General features: G+C 44.0%; 1 long non-coding RNA gene across 1 annotated transcript; it reads right to left on the bottom strand.

Annotated features, from left to right (window-relative positions):
• Positions 1–1,183: 1,183 nt before the first annotated feature.
• LOC105239214 lies at positions 1,184–8,059 on the bottom strand. Its single transcript, XR_858009.3, has 3 exons — positions 7,967–8,059; positions 2,887–2,925; positions 1,184–2,171 (listed from the first exon to the last, which is right to left on the bottom strand). It is a non-coding gene; the product is annotated as an uncharacterized LOC105239214 (long non-coding RNA).
• Positions 8,060–8,302: the final 243 nt, after the last annotated feature.

Raw genomic sequence — 8,302 nt, 5'->3', positions numbered from 1 at the left:
GTATGTTGCTTTGTTGACCACTCTTTTTTTTTTTTTTTTCCATCAGGGGAAGATTACATGCCATTTTACTAGTAACTTAGATTACTCACCACCAGGAGAAGCCCACTTCCTGAGGTCAGGCCACGATCCGTATACCACGCCACACCCTCGGATCAGGCATACTTGCTTTTGCATATTCAGGTGCAAGCATTTGACTACATCATTATTGCTTTACTAGAGTTGGTCCTGGGCCATAAATATACTATTTAATTTCTACTTATTTTCTTTTGGTTTTTTCTTTATGATTCAGTTGAGGCATTACATGGATTTTTAATTATGTATAGAAGTAGGTTATGTTATCTATGAAAGTCACTTTAGGATAAAAGAGTTTTAATAAAAAAAAATTGTTTAGGTAGGGGGTGTTGGGACTGATGGGATTAAACCCCTTTCCCAGAAGCAATTCTGACCCCTCCATTCTCTAATCCTTTCTCCTCTTGACCACTTCAACACTAGGAGCCAGTGGCCTGCAGAAGCTCCCCCAGAAGAGGCATTGGACTCTGGCCCTCTCTTGCCTGGGTCTCTGATACCTCACCCCAAATGTGTGTTGTGTATGGAGGGAAATAGACCTGCAACCAGTCACTATCACTATCATTAATTCTATTGTATAATAACATGATACAAAAATAAAACATTTAGTTTTGAAAACATGATATTTCCAGTTAGTGGGCCTAGTTGGAGAAAATAAGACTACTTAAAAATGGTGCCCATGTGGCCTAGATCATTCGAGGTCAAGAGACATCTGTAACATTGTCCAATCACGAATGCCCTAGAGCTGAATTTCAGAGGCTCTCATTCAGTCCCTTCCTGCAAAGATGATCCTGCAACCTTGGGCAAGGACATAGATTCAAATTTGCAGTAGCTGAAAAGGACATAACAACACTGATTTTCAGTGAGGAAAACACGACAACGTTCAGATCCAGGGTGGGAGTATTTCCCAGGTAGGAAAGAAACAGTAATGGTTAAAGAAAAAACTTTGCAACCAGACCACCTGGGTTCATAGTCTTAGCCCTGGCCCTCACCAGCACTGTGACCTCAGGTGAGTGGTACTCCCCATTGCCATAAATTGGTTCCTTAGCTGTAAAGGGAGGAGAGCAATAGCAGCTACCCCTTACGGTCCTTAAAAGAATAAAAACGTTATCTGCTGTCAAGCAGAGGTGTTCGGCGCATGGGACTCACTCAAGAAATGTTAGCTCTCAGACCTCTTCTGTGTGGGAAATTTCCTTCCTGCATCGCAGAACGACTTTAGCCATACTTACGTGCGATTCTGCTCTACCAGGTACGTGGCGTTCTTTATAACCATGTCTCAAGTACAGATCAAATTAGAGGGAAAAGCTCTAAAGAGAAACAAAGACACCAGAGAAATCCTCTTCGACAGGCACAGCCTAAGACAAAAGGAGCTATGTGATCACTAGCCATATATTCAGAAGAGTTTGGACAATACAGCGCTTTGTTATGCTTCCTGAATTCATAGGACCCGAAGAAGCTAATACAGGAGAACAATAGCTGACATATCAGCTTTTTCAGTCATACTATCAGTTGCTGACAGTTTGCCAAACTGCCTTTGGCCTGGCTCTGAATTCACATCACGAAAAGAGGGAAAGTATTACAACGATCACTTCCAGTGGACTTTGAAAGTCCCAGGTTATCTGCAAGATATATCAAAATGAAGTCAGAATGTAGCCTCTGCCTTTGATGACACAGGTACTAAGCTTACTCCGCCACCGAGGTATCTAGACAGTGAGGAGGACATTTACCAGACATGAGCAGAGGGGAGTGCACTACAGAATTTATTTGAGTTGTTTGACGTCGGCCCAAGTTGGCATATTCGTTTTCTAGGACTGCAGTTACAAATGACCACAAACTGAGCAGCTGAAAACAATAGAAGTGTATGCTCTCAACAGTTCTGAAGGTTAGAAGTCCAAGCAAGGTTGGTTCCTTCTGGAGGCCTCTGACAGAGAGCCTGTTCCATGCTTCTCTCCTAGCTTCTGGAAGTTACCGGTCCTCCCTGGTATTTCTTGGCTTGTGGTTACCTCAGTGCAGTCTCACTTCTGTTGTCACTGGCCGTCTTCTCCGTGTGCCTCTCTGCCTTCCCGTGGCATTCTCCTCTGTGTGTGTCTGTGTCCAGATTTCTCCTTACAAAAACACCAGTCATCCTGGGTTACAATCCACCCTAATGACTTCAACTCAACTTGATTACATCTGCAAAGACCTTATTTCCAAAAAAGGGGACATTTGCAGGTCCCGGGGGTCAGACTTTCACTGGATCTTTTGGGAAGACACAATCCCATTGATAACAGGTGGTGAATTTGCTAACTGCTGAAGAGAATCCAGCATTAATCAAGTGCTACCCTGCGCTCTGAGCATTTTCAGTCCTTAGATAAGGAGGGCAAACATGTTTAACCTTCAGACTTGATTTTGGCCAGAATAACTCTCCTCTAGTAGTTTTTCACCCAAGTTCTCTGTGTGTTATTTTTCTGTAATGCGAGAAATCGCATTTGCCTCATCCTTAACTCCATTAACTCTTTACTTGGATAAGCCACTCCCAAGAAAGTAAAATTACAAAGGCTGTTTAGATGGTCACTGTTGCCAGTGAAATGGGAGAAAGAAAGAGTAGAGGTCACCTAGGGGACGCTACTCAACTCTTACCAGAGGCTGTCCGTGTGTGCAGGATATTCAGTAGATGGGAGGAAGAAATAGCAAATGGGAGCCCCTTCTTTAAAATTAAAAAACCGGGAATAACACATTCCTGCCCTTTCTGTATCTTAAAAGCAGGCAAGAAGTTTGATTTAAGGCCATTCCCTTCCAAAGTTACAAATGTAAGAGAGAATGTAAATGACAGTGACTTACAGTTCCATGCAGGAGAAACGGTACCTGCTTCCCCCTGTCCTTTAGGAAAAGACAATTAGAATAAAACATTGCTTAAGGAGGGTATAAAATGTATTTATCTGTTTGTCTGTTTCTTTCTTTCATGGATCAGCAACCGTGGCCCACATGCCAAATCTGACTGCTGCCTGTTTTGTGCACAAAGTTTTATTGGAATACAGCTATACCTGCTTGTCTTACTGTCTCATGGATTCCCACCACAATGGCGGACCAGAACGTTGCCAGCAAAGCCTAAAGTATGTACCATCTGGCCCTTAACAGAGAAAGTTCGCCCACCCTTTATTTAGATGTAGGGGATTAGGAACCCCTAATACCACAAGACAGCAAGCAAGAATGGATTATGCATGGGTTACAAGTAGTAACTTGCAGCACATCTCTTGGCATCGCCATTTCTCTGACAAGCTTACGGATTCAGCAGTAAAAGCTTGGCATTAGTGCCTATTGGTACAAGCCAAGTAGGATTTAAACAACCAAAACCCTGAGTAATCATAATCATCCTCATGCCGAGAGTCAGTATCACGAACAATTAGAATCCTAGACCTGATAGGAAAGAAGACTGAATCCCAGCCCAGTATGGCCCTTCTAGGGCTCAGAGGAGGGGATAAAAATCCTCTACTTTTTGTAACTACTTTTTGGTGTTGGCATGAAATCTGGCACAGCTTCTCCCTGCTATGTTGATTCCTGTACTTTGTCCCTTCCTTTGCCTCGGTCGCTAAACTGTGGGAGGGTACGCCCAAATAGCACTGGAGACCCTTCTCAGGGTTTCCAGAGAGTACCCCCCACGCCAGCACTCTATAGAAAGCAACTGCCACTTTATCCCAGGGGCTGAGATTTCTCTCCAGGGCCCTGCACCCCTTCCGCAGGCCTCTTGCTTTGATCTGGTGCACCCACATTCTCAGTCCAAACCGTGCCTCTCAGGCCGGCCCCTATGGTTGAATGCCTCCAGTCGAACTGTCTGCCCGGCTTCCCATCAGNACGCCAGCACTCTATAGAAAGCAACTGCCACTTTATCCCAGGGGCTGAGATTTCTCTCCAGGGCCCTGCACCCCTTCCGCAGGCCTCTTGCTTTGATCTGGTGCACCCACATTCTCAGTCCAAACCGTGCCTCTCAGGCCGGCCCCTATGGTTGAATGCCTCAGTCGAACTGTCTGCCCGGCTTCCCATCAGATCATCTTTGAAGCCAGGCCTGCTGCAGAAGTGCCAGCCCCGACCTCTCCCAGTCTGCTCTGACCTCATCGTTTTCCCCCTAAGGGCACAATGTCCAATCCCTGCCACTAAGCCACGGGGACTTCCACGGAACATATTGGCTGGTCCCTTTTTGCTGAATCTACTTTTCCATGACAGTTTCTGGGTTAACTTGTCTTAGAACATACTGGAACCTGAAAGGTCTGCTAATCCTTTATGCCCTAAGAGAATAAAGAAGTTAGTGTGTATATATATATACACATANTCTTTATGACCTAAGAGAATAAAGAAATTAGTGTGTGTATATATATATACACATATATATATACATACACACACACATATATATAGTATATATAGTGTATATAGNCCTTTATGCCCTAAGAGAATAAAGAAGTTAGTGTGTATATATATATACACATATATATATACATACACACACACATATATATAGTATATATAGTGTATATAGTATGTGTGTGTATATAAATAGTATGTGTGTTTCTTTGTCAGGCAAGTGTGCCTGACAATGAAAAGCATCTAATATATGTTATTTTGTCAAGGTCTGAGCCAGCAATTGTAGTTTCTTCAGGGCTACGTGGTATTCAGAGAGCTTCTGGAACCAAGCATTTACTTCTAAGAACGGTATTCATCTTTAGGATGCTGAAACTCTAGTCTTATCTAGTATCTCTTTTTTTTTTTAAGATTTTATTTATTTATTTGCAGAGAGAGCACAAGCGGAGGGGAGCAGCAGAGGGAGAGGGAGAAGCAGACTCCCCACTGAGAAGGGAGCCCGATGGGGGACTTGATCACAGGACCCTGGGATTCATGACCTGAGCTGAAGGCAGACGCTTAACCGACCGAGCCAACCAGGCATCCCTTATCTAGTACCTCTTTTTACTGTTTCTCAATTCCTGTTTTCAGGTGGAGAAGAAAGGCTTGGAAAATTTGCCTTTAAGTAGAATGAGAAGGAAAGACTGCGTTTATTTTTCTTATTTTATTTTTAAGCCACTGAAACTCAGTTTGGCTAATAGATAGGTGATCTTTGAACCCTCACTAGCTTTGTCTAAAACCAGCATTTTTTTTTCATCTTCCTAACAGAATGCTTTTTATACTTTCTTGTGCAGCAAAAAAAAAGAAAAAAAAAAAAGACTACCACAGAAGGAACCGCTAAGAGCAAGAGGCAGTCTTAATCCAATGTGACGCCACTGGGGCCATCTAATTTCATGTCGTGCTAAATTATCCATGATAATGATAATGAGTGTTTACTGCTCATTCCTTGAGCCTCAGGTCCTTTCACGACCAGTCTCTTGCCCTTTGAGCTCTTCTACCAGCTGGCCTTGGGACGCGTGTGATAGAAATCAGGAAGCAAAGGTGCTGGTTCCCCAGAAAGAGCCAGAGTGGAAGCAGGCTTATTTCAAAGGTCGTTTGGGACAAAACCATGCGGTACTGTTTCTGATACTACCTGTCTGGTGTCTGCTCCAGAAGTAGCAATGTGGGATGGGTAATAATTAATGGGCCTGTAGGGACCAGACCAATAACTTGGGAGCCACTGGGAAATTTCAGACAGCGGGCATGGCTCCAAATATGAGTTAATATGTTATCTTTGGACTCATTTAGAATAGCTGGAGCTGGAGCTGGGCCCATACTGGCTTGCAGGTAAAGGACCTCCCAGGGACATTTTGTCCAATGCAAAGCCCAGAAGATTACTTACATCTTTATTTGCTTTATTGTCCTTATCATACAATATCATAAATGTTTATATTCCCCATTTAAACTCTGAGCTCCTTAAGGGTTTTCATCATATAATTTTCATGTTTAAGTCCCCAATGCCTACTGATCAATTAATTCATCAATCAATCTATCAAGTTTAGGTTAAAAAAGAACACTGTATTTACACCCTTCAATTAGACCAAACAGTTGAGATACTAATGAGGCTTTAGGGACTTCTCCAAGGTGGATTAAAAGTGGTGTCTTCCTCTCCCCTCCCTCATTCTCTGAGGTCATTCATAAATGGACTGGGAATATTGGTCCCACTCTTGCCTTAAAACTAAAAGGTTCTGAACATGTGGCCCTGGAGGAACATGGAAGACTAATGAAATTTCTCCCACCCATCTGCCAGGGGCCGTGAACTTCCTCCAAGCCTAGATGGAGGGAGTCACCCAAATACTTGTTGTCATCTATTGCATATCCTCTCCTAGGATGGCAGAAAATTGCTTCCATATTTCTGTGTCTCTGAATGTCCTTTTTTAATCTAATCTGACCAATAGCATCTCTTGATCTTTTAGTGCTGACAGCGTTGACCATTCTAGTACTTCCGGTGTTGCCCTGACCAAACACTCTGCAAGTGTGCATGACTCATCAAGTCCCATCTTCTGGAGGTTACAGTACTGGGACTAGTACAGTAGGGTCACAGCCATAGCAATAGAGGTGACCAACCTGTCCCTTACCTGAGAACAAAGACCACTGCAAGTTCTTTCCATTCTTTATCCTCCTGAATATTTATATTATTTCTTTAAATGAATCTAAATTTGCCTTTCTATTCCTTAATCTTGGTCCCTCGCTCTAGATCAGTTTCGATTCAGTGACCTTTATGCAGCTCTTTACAACCCACCGGTTCACCATCTGACTCTGACCTTCTGGACTCGGACCTCCGGTCAAATATTTGATACAAAAATAAAGACTTTCAAACATTCAAAGGTTAATAACCAGAAGAGCACACCCAACCTGGACCAGTCTCCATGTCTCTTGGAAGTCACAACTATTTCTATCTTAAAGGACTCACAGAGATACCTTACACTCCACATCCCCCTGATGAAACTGACTACAAGAAGGGGGTGGGAAGCAGAGAAGGGCACGGAGGGGAACAAACCAGGAGGTACGCTGGCTCGAAGCCACATGCCTTGTGGGGGAAATAAATTCTTTGACCACCCCCCAACCATGACTCCCAACGTTTTTGGAATCTTGGCACCCTATCATTATCTACTTGACCGTCCAATCTTGATATGACAGCCTCCGATCCTGCACATGCATGAAAACTAAATGCAATTCATTTAATGTTTTTAAATGACTGTGAATTAACAAGACTTTTATTGCAAGCGTTTTGCAGCACCTGTTGTTACAACTCGCAACACGTTGGCTAAAAGGAATGCCACTTTTTAAAATAAAATAGAGCAGTTGTGTGGATGTTACAACCCTGTAGTCATCTCATGAGGTGAGCCTTGCTGCAACAGTCCTAGGAAATAGCAGGAGCAGTTGGAACCTCAATCAGGGAGACAGTGCAAGCCAGAAAGAGCTTCCAGGAGGTCCAGACACACTTCCTGCAAATGAACTCCAGGGCATACGCTCAGGTCCTTCCGGTGAACCCGCCTTTACTTGACTACTCTCAGTTGCTCTCAATCCTTACAAACAAGTGATGCTTGTCTAGATCATGCCGAATCGGCATGTAGAGAAAGGATATGCGGAGAGCAGTAAAAACCCTTGGCAGGCCCCTGCCCTGCCTCCCTCTGACCATCAGAGCGCAGTGCCTTGTGGGGAATGGAAGCTGGGCAGAGAGGTCACCTCAGCATCTGGAATTACTATGTGCTGCCCAGGTTTGCTATAACCAGCTCTGTGCTCTCCTACCTGACAGAACCATCGATCTGTATAAGAGTGTTTGACTCTGGATAAAAAGGGGCACTTTGCTTGCTCCCTTGATAGAGCAAGAGGAAAAGAGACACTAAGCAACATGGAGAGGAAACATAAAAGATGGAGACTTGTGGCCAACATAGTCCCACCCAAACATGCACATGAAAGAAAAGCGCACGAAAGAAAAGACCCTAGATTTAGAAAAAGGTTGTTTCACGAGAATGGTACTTACTGGGCTGTTCAATAGAAGCGTTTTGTCCTGCCGACCGGTTGGGCCGCCTCATTTCTACTATAAAACAAGCTCCAGCTCGGTCGCCTTCAGGTGGAAATGGGAAGTTTGAAACATTTTTATTTCCCCAGCTTCTGGCAGGGCCCCGCCTCCCACGATAGTGTGGTAACTTCTGACTTCCACCCCCACGTATCCATAACTGTCTTATTTCCCTCCTGCCCATGGCCTGGACAACATGTATCGGTCAGCGGTCATTTCCTCAAGGCTCTGCTTTCTGCCGTGTGACCACGGGTGGTCCTAGTTCGCGCAGGAAGTATTAGTGTAGACGAAAGGCTTGGG

This window comes from Ailuropoda melanoleuca, chromosome 19 (assembly GCF_002007445.2).
Source record: "Ailuropoda melanoleuca isolate Jingjing chromosome 19, ASM200744v2, whole genome shotgun sequence".
In the NCBI taxonomy this organism is placed as follows: domain Eukaryota; kingdom Metazoa; phylum Chordata; class Mammalia; order Carnivora; family Ursidae; genus Ailuropoda; species Ailuropoda melanoleuca.
This window is presented reverse-complemented; position numbering and strand designations above follow the sequence as displayed.